At 41.5% G+C, this 15,112-nt stretch overlaps 1 pseudogene; it reads right to left on the reverse strand.

Annotated features, from left to right (window-relative positions):
- Positions 1-14,061: 14,061 nt before the first annotated feature.
- Positions 14,062-14,844, reverse strand: LOC147427545 (uncharacterized; annotated as a pseudogene).
- Positions 14,845-15,112: the final 268 nt, after the last annotated feature.

The raw sequence follows: 15,112 nt of genomic DNA on the forward strand, positions 1-15,112 counted from the left end.
TCCATTGGAAATTTGTAGTGTCGTACATGTCCTACATGTAAAATGCCCTATCATTGCGCAAATTTTCTCCTATCTTGCACCGATACCTGTCGGAATAATTTCTTCTTTCACATGATCTAGCAATATGGCGTGCTATACCACAATGCGTGCAATTGGGTTGATATTTGGGCTTGAGAATTTTCAACTCACTCGTTTCCTTAGTTAGCTCTTTTCTAGCTTCCAAGGAACCTGAAGTATGCATAGCCACTAGATTGGGCTCTTTAATTTGATTGACACAATGATTATTACTATCCATCTCTCTTAATGCCATTAGGTTCTCATCTCCCTTATGGCCACTTGTGTTTTGAACACTGTGAGCGTCTATTGCACGTGTCAATGCAAGGGACTTGCCGTACACTGTGTGTGAGCCACAAGTGGCTGCAATCACACAACCAGACTAATCTAGCAAGATCCAGAGAGCAAAGGTGTGTCACTCACCATCCTACATTCGCCTTCGTGGAGGATTCCTTGCCACAAAGAAGAAGGAGCTACCACCGTGCCACGCTCAACCGCCTCGCCGCCGTCATGTCGTTGTTGCAATGCTCGATTGCACACACACACACACACACACACACACACACACACACACACACACACTCTCTCTCTCTCTCTCTCTTACGCATACACACACACAAGGAGATGATGAAGAAGATGGAGATGGAGCAAGTGCACTCTTCAAGTGCACAAATGAGAGAATGAGTGTTTTTTAGGTTTAGGTGAATTTTATATGAGCTCGTCCATTCACACTTGGGCACCCATGCTTAGCAACTAACCCTTGAATGTTCCAGTTAGAGTGCATCTCTCATCGGTGATCACTCTTACCCTTTTCCTATTGGATCGACAAGCCCGGCCCATGACTACTAGAAGTGGACGCCGGTGGTTAACATGCCCCCCTTTTTGATGTAGATTCCGCCCTCGAAATATAACAGTGCAGCATCGGGATCCACGATAGGAGTACGTGTTTCAGAAGAAAAGAAACATTGTAAAAGCACAAAGACAGCATGTACATGCGTGCAATAAGTGAGATGCATACATGATATTCTAAGGAAATGCAAAAAAAATCATGAATTGTAACATTGCCAACTAGAACAAGCGTAGTACCTGAATGAAATGCAATTGAGTTAAGGTCTATTAGGTTGACTCTAAGAGAAGTACACAAGAGCTAGGGCTAAAGTAAGTACTAGATTGTCTAATGTTAATTAAAAAATGTCGATGAAAGAGTAGTTAACCCAAGGAATGCTCGTCGGGGTCTAAAGACTAGTGATCTTGTCACTTATACCACTTAAGTGTGATTAACATAAAATACAAGGAAGTTTGTGCTGTTTGCTTGTTTTTTTTCTCTTTTTGGCATTTCAATAGTTGCTACAAGTAGTTGGGGACTCGAGGTCTCAAATACCAGCAGCTGGGAGACTGAAGGTCTCAAATACCAGCTTGAGCATAAACTAGCCGGGCGACTCGAGGTCTCAAATACCAGCAGCTGGGAGACTGAAGGTCTCAAATACCAGCTTGAGCATAAACTAGCCGGGAGACTCGAGGTCTCAAATACCAGCTTAACACATGGACTTCCACAACACAAGTCACACTTAGGTGGAATAAGCTAGAGAGAATCATATCCTCATAGCCTAAAACATTACTAAAGCTACTACAATTAGTAGACTATTTAGGAATTAAAGTCAGCAATTAAGTGGCTTAGTTTAGCCTAAGGTCCTGATACCTACTTAAAGCCAACTATAGACCAAACTCAAAGAGAAGAACAAGGTACTAGAAGTTTGAAAAAATTATAGCATTTAAATTGGCAATGTCACAACTTCATAAATTTTATGCATTGTTAGAAAATACTTAAATGACAAGATGCAAATATGTAACTGTGGAAAGCATGGATAAAAGGAATTAGTACACTTGATATTGTAATATTTGCACTCTAACCATCATCTATCTATGTGTACAGATATGGATAGTACGCTAGAGTCATCCACTCAGGAGCCTTGGGTGAGAGGTACCCTTGTTACTTTTCACAAGTGTTTCATATGGTCTTTTCGGTGCTTTCCTGTGAATGGGATTTGGTAGGTACACTAGCATGTGAGAGGAATTTCGAGGAGTTAGAATGGCTGATACATCTCTTGACCACGATTGATCCATACTTAGTAGAGAGTGTCTCTCCCATTGCACAAGCCTACCCTTTTGACCAAGATGACTATAGGCGTCTAGTGACCTTCGTAGTAAACATTGGTGCCTCTGATGATGAAGAAGATTTACATGATTACACGGATGACACATCATTCTCATGGATGATGACTTTGTTTTTCTCGACGAGATGAGGATAGGGGTTTAGCCTTAGGGTTCCCCCCCAATCTCTACAATATCCTATTCCCTTGACTCTCTAGGGGGAGTGCAAAGAATTAGGTTAGGGTTCCTTATGTTTTTTAATTGTGTTCAATAAGTGTTAGTACCTTTTCCCACTGATGTGTCTCTGGAAGGTGGACCTTTGGTGGTGACTATTGTGCAGTTTGTGAGTACATAAGGATGCCTTTAAAGGAAAATGACAATGGATGTTTACATGTTACAACGGTCGTGTTCTTGTGCATAATGTGTTTTTATGATTTTGTGTTATGTATATAGCTTGTAAGTTTCCACATTATTGTTTGGTGGCTCTTACTCTTTTAATTTTTTATCATGTTTTTGTGAATATAAGGCTTTATATATACATTCCCTAGGATTGGAGATTGAGAGGTCAGGGAGGAAGGTTTAGAGGGAAGCAAGTGAATGATGGATGTCAACAAACGCTCCCCCCTTCCTTGGGTAGATCATACCTTTTGGAATGATGTCGTCACCTTTTGAAACCAATTGTTCCAAGTTGTTATGAGTGAAGGCTTTAACCAATATTTTTCGACTGCCCTTTGCGTTTTATCTAGTTGCAAGGGTGGTAAGGTACTCTCCCATAATTTTATGTGCAACATAGTTGTAGGTGGTGAACTTACAATGGGAGGTGTAAACTCTACCTTGTTTGTATGGATATGTACAATGGTAGGTGGAGGTTGTGTTGAAGGTTCTATTTTCGTATAGGAACTATATGAAGAGCAAGAAGCTTCATTTGACTTCCCTGTTCCTGAGCTAGGTGGAACAAATCGTTCTTTCTTCGATACCCAAACTAGCTCTTGAGCGGGTGTGTAACATTTTGTGAGTTTTTCCTTTTCACGATCTTCAATTCGTTTTCGAGCCACATGATTGGGCTCACATGGGCCAGGTGACAAGTAAGAGCATAATTTACGTTTGGCACCCAGATTTCATCATTTTCTTCATAGTATCCTTGGGCTTCCAATAGTTTTTCAGGAATCCAACACAACGTTTCTTTACATTTCTTGGGGTGAGTGGGATGTCTCTTACCAGGCTCCTATCTTTTAGCACTAGCTATGGTCACTAAAGAAGCTTTAGGGACCCACTCATATGTTTTCTTTGTTATATTGGGATGGGTCTTGTGTGTCTCAAGCTTTGTTTCAACTACATCAGTTGAAGCTCTAAAGAGTAGGGCTATAGGGACATATGGTTCAATCTCTTGGACATGCAATGTTTTGGGTTTTATTTCCTTAAGAGGCAATATCTCAGGGACTATGGTTTGAGTGGCAAGGCTAAGAGTTGGTATCTGCGTTGTGACACCCCCTGTCCCCCAATCAATAGTGCATTTGGTGGCTATCATCCACGTGCGTTCGATGTTTATATTACCCTCCATAGTTCAGGCAGGCATGACCCAAAAGTCTTGAGCTACAACCCCATTGTCATAACTGACAGAAGTGTGCCAAATTCCAAAACCACAGTTTTTTTCTTGTTGACACCCTTGGCTTGGATAATACTCTCAGATAGAGGCGGCTTTCCCAACTGACACCACACCCCATATGATAGTAGATTATACTTAGCACCCGTGTCCAATAAGGCATTATATAGCACTTTTTCATAGGGGTATCGTAGAGGTGTGTTAGAGTCCAACCAATCATCCTCTGTTTCAACGTGGAATGCATGTGTAACTCCAAGGTTGGCCTCTCGTTGGTGTCTAATGCGTTGTTGTCGCTCTTTCGCCTCAACTTGAGCTTGTATCTTTTTCAATTCTTTTTGTACCTTGGCTGCCTTTTTTTGATGGATGGCATGTAGCTCTCTTGGCTTAAAGGATCATAATATCTTTTAAATTTGCTACCATTGAGGAATCAATGGTTTCAACTCCATCTAGAGTCTCAACATGAATGGTTCCTTGTGGGGTGATTTCACATACTCTATATGGTCCTTTTCTTGCATATTTCGACTTTTTCTTTTTGTTACACACTCCATACATGAGGACTTTATCACCAACATTGATATCTTTGTGCTTTAGATGACGATCAAACCGTTTCTTCCTTCTATCTTTCTACACAAGTGCATTTTACACAGGTAATTGCCTCTCTTCATCTAGCCTTTCAAGGATTTATAATCAATTGAACTAAGGGCTTACCATCCCAACCTTCTTGAGAAGCTACTCAAAGACTAGGAACGACAAACTCCCATGGCATAATCGTTTCTTGGCCATACACCATCTTAAACGGTGTGCAATTAATGGAAACTTTGTACGGAGTATGATAAGCCCATAGAGCTGATGTAAGCTTTAAATCCCAATCTGTACAATGAGCCTCAATTGTCTTTGTCAAAATGGAGATGAGAGTTTTGTTGGTACTCTCAGCTTGACCATTTGCTTGTGGATAATAAGGCGTGGACTTATGGTGAGCTATCATGAAGTTGGTAGTGAGTTCTTTTATCACTCCATTTATAAAATGAGTGCCATTGTCACTCACAATCTCAAAGGAACAACCAAACCTTGTAATAATCTTCTCAAAGAGAAACTTGACAGTTGACCTTGCATCAGCCTTACGTGTCACCCTGGCTTCCGCCCACTTTGTCACATAGTTAGTGGCAACAATAATATATCGAGATTGAGTGCTACGAGGTGCCGGACTAATTGGGCCTACAAAGTCCAAACCCCATTTTTCAAATGGTTGAGTCACTTTAACAAGATGTAAGGGCATCTTATCCTTTTGTTGTGTGATCTTGTAACGTTGGCATTCATCACATCCTTTTGCAAAAATTGACGCATCCTTGAATAAGGTAGGCCACTAATAGCCTGATTGCAACACCTTTCTAGCCGTTAGTTCCCCTGAAAAATGTCCTCCAGCTATACCCATGTGGGCTTCTTGCAGTATGTATAAATACTCATCCTCATGGGCACAACGTCTAAGAATATCGTCCTTCCCTACCCTGTAGAGAGTTCCTGCAATGAGAGAATAAGGTTCACATTCTTTCAACAGTTTTTGAAATATGTCTTTACAAAGCTCTTTGGGTGGAAAACCATTAACTAGAAAGTTCACAATCTTCTCACTCCATTCAGGTATGGTTTCGACTAGGAATAGGGAAGTATCGGGCAATTCATCATCGACTAGTAGGGGCTTCACCATTGGGTATGCGAGTCAAATGATCCGCCATGACACGTCTTTTACCAGGTCTCACCACAATAGTAAAATCAAACTCAAGGAGAAATAACAACCATCGTGTAATTCTTCCCGTGGAACAAGGTTTATTTACTAGATACAAAAAGGCTTGGTGATCCACATAGAAAACAAACTTGTTGGCAAGAAGATAGTAGCAAAATTTCTTCACTGCGTAAATCATACCTAAACCTTTCCTCTCTGTAGTGGTGTAGTTTTTGTCGGCATCATTCAATTGACGACTTGCAAAGCTAATGGGTTAGTCCAATTTATGTTCTCCTTGTTGAGCTAGAACACACCCAATAGCAAAGTTTGATGTATCAATATGCACATGGAAAATAACATTCCAATCGGGCACTCATAGAATAGGAGCACTCGTCATTGTCTTTTGCAATGACTCATAAGCATGGTCACACTCTGTGGTCCAGTGGAACTCAATAAGAAGTTTGTACAAAGGAGGAGCTATCTCGGCAAATTTTAAAATAAACCATCGGTAATAAACAACATGGACCATGAACCTTTGAACTCCTTTATAGTTTGTAGGTGGTGGCAATTCAGCAATGGATTTAATTTTGCTCTCATATGTGGAAATCCCATTTTTGGACACTATATGCCCTAAAACGACTCCATGTTTAACCCAAAATTGGCATTTGAAAGGTTTAAGGAGGTGCGATACAATCTGCACTTCTCAAACGCTTTTCGTAAGCATGATAGATTTTCTTTATTAAGAGGAATAAAAACAAAGTTCATCTAAGAAAGCTTCGCAAAACTTCCTCAAATATTCTCTAAAAGCAGTGTTTATTAATCTTTGAAAGGTAGCAGGGGCATTGGTTAAGCCAAAAGCCATAACAAGAAATGTGAACACTCCAAATTCGGTTATAAAAGCTATTTTAGCTTGGTCCTCTAACGCAATTGTGATTTGATTGTAGCGAGAGTACCCATCTAAAAAGCTATAAGCTTCCTTCCCTGCAACTCTTTCAAGCACATGTTCTGAATATGGCAAGGGATAATGGTCCCTCCTAGTGGCGGCATTGACCTTCGTGAGATCCATGCACACTCTGAGTTTCCCATTCTTTTTTGGCACAATCACTATTGGAAACACCCATTCTGAGTGCTCAATAGGGTTTATGAATCCGCATTTCACAAGCTTATCAATATCTTCTTGAACAATCTTTGTATATTTAGGATTCATTGGGTAGGGTTGTGGATGAACTGGTTTAGCCATGCTATTCATGGGGGTTGTGTAATGCACCACAGAAGGTGGAACACCTTTCATATCATGGTATGTCCAAGTGAATATATCCCTGAACTCCTTGAGGAGTTCTCTAAGTACGCACTCTTCAGTCTCTATCAGATCTTGGGAAATGAAAACAGGTTTGGACTTTTCTCCTAGGTCTTCTAACTCTATTTCCTTAACTATCACTGGACCATCATAGACTCCATTGCTTCCATCGATAGGTTTTCTTTGAGCCTTTGAATACACAACCTTATGTTCCTCTGTGGTGTAGGATTTGAAATGTTCAGGTGCAGGGTGTAAGTATGTGGGGTCCTGTTGTTCTGTGGACTGTGATTTCAATTTTGATTCCTTTTGTTGTTGAGCTAACTCTTGATTTTGTCATCTCCTTATGGTACGACTCAACTTTGGCTTCTTTGTAGACTCTAGCTGTGTGATGTCAATGGATTGTGGACTACACATAATAACGCTTTGAAAGTATTCACCCCAGTTATCTACCAACTTCCGATGAGCATCACATGCCCCTATATAATTAAGCCATTCTGTGGTAGATTTATTCTCATTTATTCTAGCACGCACATTTGCTCAATATCGTCGCCTCTTATATCTTTTACTCTTATTGTCTAATTTTTGATTACGGCCGATCTCTAGTGAAGAGTCACTATATGAATCACTACTTGTGTCTTCTGCTCCCTTGGCTAGATTTTCATCTAGGGATAGATTGTCATCTAGGGTACCACTGGGCCCTGAATGGTTTGTCCCCACATTTTCACTAAGATTAAACTCAAATTCTTGGTCCTTAGAGTCAATTTCAATTGATGATTTTGACCGCAAATCATGTGGGCCATAGTCTTGTGAGATGCTACTGGTTCCAATGCCAGTCAAACCTTCATTTTGTAGGTCATCAAAAGCTATATGCATTGCTTCTAGCATATTTAAGGGTATGAGTGGTGGCATTTCATCCCCCTCAAGTGTTACCTAGGTCGTCTCCCTGTTTCCTCAAGTGTCTATGGTTGTTGCTAGGTGGACCCAATCCACATTGTCCAACTCAGTCATCCTAGGTAGGACATCCATATAAGGAGAATCTTCCCCAGTATCAGTGTCCGCTTTACACATGTAACAATACTGTAATGGGGCCGAGTGAACTGTGGTGTCAGATCTATGATCAATTATAAACCTCTTTCCTAAAGGATGTGCTCGACCAATTACAAGATCCACTCGAATGATAGAATCTTGGAACTGTAAGTAGACATGGTTTTTAGAACAATCATGCACCATTTTTGCTTCCCTAATGAAAGGACGTCCTAAGATCAACTCAGATGCCATAGTGTGCTTGGAGGAATCCATAACAATGAAGGTAATTATTATTTTATGTCTAGAGACCTTGATCTTGAGATCTTCTAGCATCCCAATAGGTTTAACAATAGACCCATTGGCAATATTTACTACTATGGTTGTGGTTCCAAGGTGATGTCTTCCCATAGTTTCCCAGCAATTTTTAATCACAATGCTAACCACCCTACACCACCATCAAGGATTTCCTTCACAATTAATCCCTTGGTAGTGATTGATATGGCTGCATTGGATTCATCTCCCTCAAAGTATTTTCCCAACTTGTTAACATGTATTTCTACAATAGGGTTCTCATCTAGGTTGGGTTGTGGCACTAAGTGTTCCTCCTCTATTGGCATCTCCCTAACTGCATCCATCTGTGAAAATTGTGGTAGCCCGACCTTCAGTTCTCCATTGAGGAAAGCTCAAAGAGCTAAGAATATCTCAGGGTCTCCATATAGTTTGGACATGATGGTGGTTCTAACTTCGTAAGCCATGAAATCCATCAATTTGGCAATATTCAACGACACCTTTTGGGCTTCAATCCCTTGATGTGGGGAAGATGGGATCTCCATTTCTTTGATAGGGTCATGTAGTCCCTCTGTAAACATTCTTTCCAACAAGAAGCGAGTACGCTCACTTTCCATGACTTTAAGTCACTTTCTTCTTGGATGACACTAGGTATGGCTAGGAGTCTATGGAATTTTTGAGGTTGTTGTTGCATAGGGAACACTGTGTCTGTAATCTGGATTTTCCTAGGTGCTGGCTCTAAATCCCTTTGGGTATCTTCTACCAAACTCCTTAATTTCTTGACCCACTCGATCTTCTTTGTAGGGTTTAGATAAGTTCCTATCTTCTTCTTGGATCCTAGCCATTGCAGCTCATGATGATCTTCCTTGTTGGTTTCTTTCCAAGTGGTCATTTTGGTCTCCATGGTCTCACCTGAATGAGAATCCTCTTCAGTGTTGCTCATATATACGGGGTCGTCACCAGTCCCTATATTGGTCTTTGAACGGGGTCTGACTTGCTGCTTTTTGCGATCTCGTCCTTTGTGTTTTCTTCTTCTTCTGAGATTGGAAAATTGATGTCATGTCTCTTTCTTCCAGAATATAATTTTGTTTTTGGAGCATCGATCGTATGAGTACATTTACTGGTACCACAAGTGTACTTTGTGATGGATCCTCATTAACCTCAATCAAGTTTAATGGCATGATCTTCAGTGCATTTGGATTATTTGGACATTGGGCAATCAAATGATCTATGCCACATCGATTACACATGAGTATCGACATTGTAGACATGCTCACTTGATTGGGTTGCATTACTGATGGCGTTCTTTTGTAGCCTAATAGGACACTCGACCACACGATGTGGACCTCCACACTCATAGCATTGAAGAGGTGGTGTCTTAGCAGTGTAATTGATATTTTTGCCTCTTGAAGCAAGAGCAGCTACTTGATAGACAGGTTTGACTTTTCCACAATAGTCCTCCATGTAGTATTGTCGACTTTCTTCAAGCGCATCCGTCCCATAGGCAATGTTAGGGTTTATATCTTCCTCACAGCCTTCCAAACAAGCAATAGATGACTCACAACCCACTTGACCACAGAAGTGATTCTCGGATGTGGTGATTGCGGTCCTAGCATTGGAGGTGGTAAGGGTGTTGTTTGAACAACATTTTGGGCCATAGGGACCATGTGTTGTGATGTTTGTTCAAGAGGTGGGGCCGGCATCGATGAAGTTACTGGAGGTGTGTCTGTCTATGCTAAGGTTGGTCTATTGGCCATCGTGCACTTAAATACTATGCAATCCTTAGCTTGATGACCATACCTCCCACGGGCATTGCAATTCCCATTGAATTTTACTCTAAAAGTAGGGAATTCACTGGTACTATGCATTCCATAGCATACTGAGCACCATTGTTGCTCCCTTCTTGGATACATATGATTGTTTTGTGGAGCACGATTGTCTCTAAGACTCTCTTGAATAGCCTTGGTGAGATCTACAAAAGTCATCTTAGATATGTTTGGCTCCTTAGCAATAGGCTTTAGGGTCATAGGCTGATGCCCTGATGCTTGCGAGCTAGTAGATTTAGTCTCAACAGACACTCTTTTTCCTTGAATCATTAAATTATCCTCCAATTGGATCGCATTGGTGGTGACCGCTTCCCAGGTGGTGATACCTCTAATGACTAGGCCATTGTAGATATCCTCATGTCGTAATCCCCTAATGAATCTATCAAGCAATTGATTATTATTGAAGTGCTCATTTGGATTACAATGAGAATTCAAATGCTTCAAGCGACTAATAAAGTCTCTCACCGACTCTCCTTCCTCTCATTGGGCTTTCTGGAGCTTAGAGGCTACACCCCAAAGCACTCCCTCTTGTATGTATTCTTTCAAGGACAGTCTCATAAGAGTAGGGTAAATCATTTTTTCTTCCACCCTTAGGGTTCTATACCAATCCCTTATCTTCCCACTTAAGGTTAGGCTTAAAGCATTACTCTTATGCAGGTCATTGTGTTCTCTTAGAGAATTGCATATTTGTTCAAACAGTCGATATGATATCCCCGTCTCCACTAAATTTTTGTGTGAGCTTGGCTATTTGTACTGCCTTACTTCTATGTTCTCTATCAGGCATGTTACGCATATTCTCAGCAAAAAATCGACTGATAGCTTGAGCAAATGTTGCCTAGTCACCTAAGTGAGCAGGCACCGTGGGTAAAGGTGCTCCAGAGACTACATGTGGAGTAGGTATTGGCATTGGGCTTGGTGTGTAGGAAGCCCTTAGGTTCCACGTTTGGTATGGTGTTGTGCCATTTGGCGGCCCAAAATTCATATGTGTGGCCCTAGGCATAGCACACGTCGGATGTGACATGCTAATGCTACTCGGTATGGTCCCATGGAAAAAAGAACTTGGGTGTTGTGGTTGTGGAGCATAGGTTGTTGAAACAATGGGAGGGGTAGGGGCTACATGAGTACGAGGACCTATAGGTGTATACGATTGGTACACACTTGTAGGTACTGTTGCAGGCATTGAGCTAGCATGTTGCGGTGCTTTACTAACAAATGAGGTCCATGGCGTGTTTCTTGGCATGCCCATCATTGGGGTAGGCATGGTAGCCGTGGTGTCATCAAGGGAAAGATGAGTTAGACTTGGAAAAGTAAAGCTAGCACTTGTGGGCTCAGATTGCAATGAGATCCCTGGCAAAACAACATATGGAGGATCCATCAGGCTTATCGAGGGAGTCTCCATTTGCGATAAGGTTGGTTGTTTAACCTTCCATGTATCCAAGAATCTCATGAGACCTGTTGAAGGCATGTGGGTCCCCTTGTTCTGTCTCTCTAGCTCAATAACCCTATGGATGATCTCACAAACTCTTTGTTCTTGATCCTCCACACTAGTAGCACCCGTTGTGGATTGTAGGACATCTAACCAACCCACGCGATAGGTGTGACATGTGTATAGGTTGGTTAGAGTTTTCGTTTGTATTTCGTACTCCCAGTTCTCATTTAAGAACGCTCCATCTAGGATTGAGGTGCTAGAGGTGTCTTTTGAACTAGATGCCATGTGGCTCTCTATGGATTGACCCTTAGTGGTCGCTAATTCAGGAGCATTGGATTGCTCTCCTAGCAAGGATATTGACATAGGAGCTTTTGCTTTTAACTCTCTTCATTTCTCTACCTTGAATAAGCTCTCAATTTCCTTTTCCCTAGCCGCGATGATATACCGCTCAACTTCTTGTACTTCGGCAAGGCTTCTACCATCAGGTAATATAAACTTGGAGGGAAATAGCTCTGAAGAGTCAAGGGGTGCAGTGAATGGAGTATTCATGTGCACACTCTCTAAAAGTATAGGGTCTATGTTGGTCATGAATGGCGAATTTACTTCCCCACCCCCCTTATTTACATCATTAGCTCCATGTTCGGAGCGAGTGGCTCCACTAAAGGTTTCCTTCAAGCGGCTAAGCATGCTTGGCCCGGACCGTGGGCCCATGGCATGCATGTCTTGGATTGAGCTATTAGGATTAGGCATTGAGTAACCCTCCATGACATCACAGTCAAAGGAAGAGTCACTAGACACTATATGTGGGTCTTGAGTGGTACTACCTTGGGTTCCTGCTGAGGGCCTGAAACCTAAAGTAGGTGGGTATTGAGAACTCGCGTAAGTCAAAATTCTCGCTAGTTGCTTAGACTCTAGCACACGACCAGAGCGCATATGCATGTACCTTTGGCACCCTACAAGCGTCGGCGAATACCCTCAAAGGTTAACCGCATGATTTTTTGGGCGTTTTGCACCCCATTTTCACTCGTTTTTTATGTCTTTAAATATTTTTTAATGATCGGTTTTTGGATTAAAGTGTGTGATAGCTCAAAATGAACGTATTGCTTAGGGGTTGTGGTGTGCTTTACAGCACAATGTTTGGTTACCCGAAGCTCCGATGGTCCTCAAAAGGGTCAATTTTTACTTAGGCGTGAGGCTAAAATAAGTATTTCTAAAGGGTGATTGAGGCCCTGAGCCTGAGCGGGCTTGGACTTGTGGGCTTGGGCTTGGGCCTGGGGAATATTCTCGATCCCAATCCTACCTTTAAACTTTTTAATTTTCTTTTTGGATAAGGTCACCGTGGTCGTACTGCGTGCGAGCACACACACACCTAACGTATCTACTTACAACTAACATAGCTACTGTTACACACTAACACAGTACTACAACAACTCATTTGCTAATAGGTCTACTTAATGTACCTTAAAAAACTAACATTATAGATCTACTACCTTAATTGTAACACCTTATCAACAGAGAAAACAGAATACACTGCAACACCTTATTAACAAAAACAGTACACTACAACAAAACAAAGGTCACAAATCCTTCTCAACAAGCCACACACCTTCTTTCTCTATATTTCCTACATTTCATAATGCATCACAAAGCAGGATAGAGTGCTACTCAAGCTTAATGCAAGGCATTTCCCCGGCAGCGGCGCCAAAAATGTGCGCGTCTGTTGCATGTGTCGATGCAAGGGACTTGCTGTACACTATGTGCGAGCCACAAATGGCTGCAAGTACACAACCAGACTAATCTAGCAAGCCCAAGAGATCAAGGGTGTGTCACTCACCGCCCTACGCTCTCCTTCATGGAGGATTCCTTGCCACGAAGAAGAAGGAGCTACCGTCGTGCCGCGCTCAACCGCCTCGCCACCGCCGTGCCGTCGTTGCAATGCTCGATCGCACTCTCTCTCGCTCTCTCTCTCTCTCTCTCACGCACACACACACACACACACACACACACACACACACACACACACACACACACACAAGAAGATGAAGAAGAAGAAGATGGAGATGGAACAAGATCAATCTTCAATTGCACAGATGAGAGAATGAGTGATTTTTAGGTTTAGGTGACTTCTATATGAGCTTGCCCATTCACACTTGGGTGCCCATGCTTAGCCAACTAACCCTTGAATGTTCCAGTTAGAGTTCACCTCTCATCAGCGATCACTCTTACCCTTTTCCTATTGGACCAACAAGCCCAACCCATAACTACTAGAAGTGGACACCGGTGGTTAACAAACACCCAATGCAGCTTGTCTACTACACTTATCAAGGTCTTCTCTCATTTCTTTAACATCATTTCTTAAGGATGTTATTTGTTCAACATGAGATTTACGTTTGAGGTTAATTATCTGAGACATCTCTCCTATTTCCTCTTTCAATGTTTTAATATCATCTCTAAAACAATCAATAACTAACTTCACTAAGTCTTTATTATGCTTAGCATCCAAAATAGCTTGCCCTTTTTCTCCTTCTAGTTGGGCCATTTTTTGTAGCACTTGAGCCATATCTTCGTTTGCTAACTCACGCTCTTTCAGTAACTGCTCCCAAATAACCTTTACTTCTACGAGTGCACTGGATTCTTCTCTAGGCTTATCCATATCATCTAAGTCGTCCTTCACTGGGTTATATTAACATAGTTTGCCAAACACTCATTTGACGTGGACAACCATTGTGCGATATCCTTATCAGAATGATATCCCGAAGAGTAATGAATTTCATACTCACCCATTCCTAGGTGACAAGAATAATTACCAACATCCTCTGATGTGGAGAGTGTCCTAGTGGAATCATCTTCTATCCGCATACGGTAACCATTATGCAAAAATCAAGAATATTTATCCGTATTTAAAGAGAAGCATTGTTTAACTGCTTCTTCATCCTCTGATTTATCACCACTATAATTCTTGTTCTCTTCCGTTTTTGACATAGTCGGCTTTTTATAATCCCTCAAAAACTCCTTAGAGACAACTCACGGTTCCACTCTATCATTGCGAGCACCAATAGTGATCACTCCTTTATGCCAACTTTGCACACACCTGGCTTGTACAAGCCAAGGTCTCCCTAACAAGATTGGAAAAGATGCCCCATACAAATGTGGTCGAACTGTCAAGTAACTCACATAAAACTCAAGTCCTGCTACCATAGTCTTGACTCCTTGTAAATTTCCTAAAGGTTTTACACGTTGTTGATCAACCAAGCGTAATTTTTTTTTTGTAGGTTCCACTTGTTTCAATCCTAACTCTCCCATAGTCTGCTCAGTCATTAAGCTTACTGCTGCTCCACCATCTAATTGCACTCTCGTCATGCTATGGCTTCCTATTTCCAAGGAAATAGTAGGTGCTTCTAAATTCATAAACATATCTACTACTTGAACTCCTTTCTCCTTAAGTGGCTCCATCATTTTAGTTCTTCTTCTCTTCCCTCTCCTACGTACAAGCTTATTATATAACTGCTTCTTACAAAGAGGAGATATCTCTACCAAAGTGGTCAAGTCCAATGATATTTTGCAATCCTTCATAGATTCCCATAAATTAAAAGTCTCTCACGTGCTTTTCCTTTGAACTACAGAGGTCTGTAACCTTTCTGGAAAAGGTGCTACACCTTTTGTAGTTTCTTCCTTTTCTTGTAACCTAAAACCAATCGGGGATTCATTAGCAGAATGGTCC

This window comes from Adiantum capillus-veneris, chromosome 23 (genome assembly GCF_014529385.1).
Source record: "Adiantum capillus-veneris isolate H3 chromosome 23, ASM1452938v2, whole genome shotgun sequence".
NCBI classification, from domain to species: Eukaryota; Viridiplantae; Streptophyta; class Polypodiopsida; order Polypodiales; family Pteridaceae; genus Adiantum; species Adiantum capillus-veneris.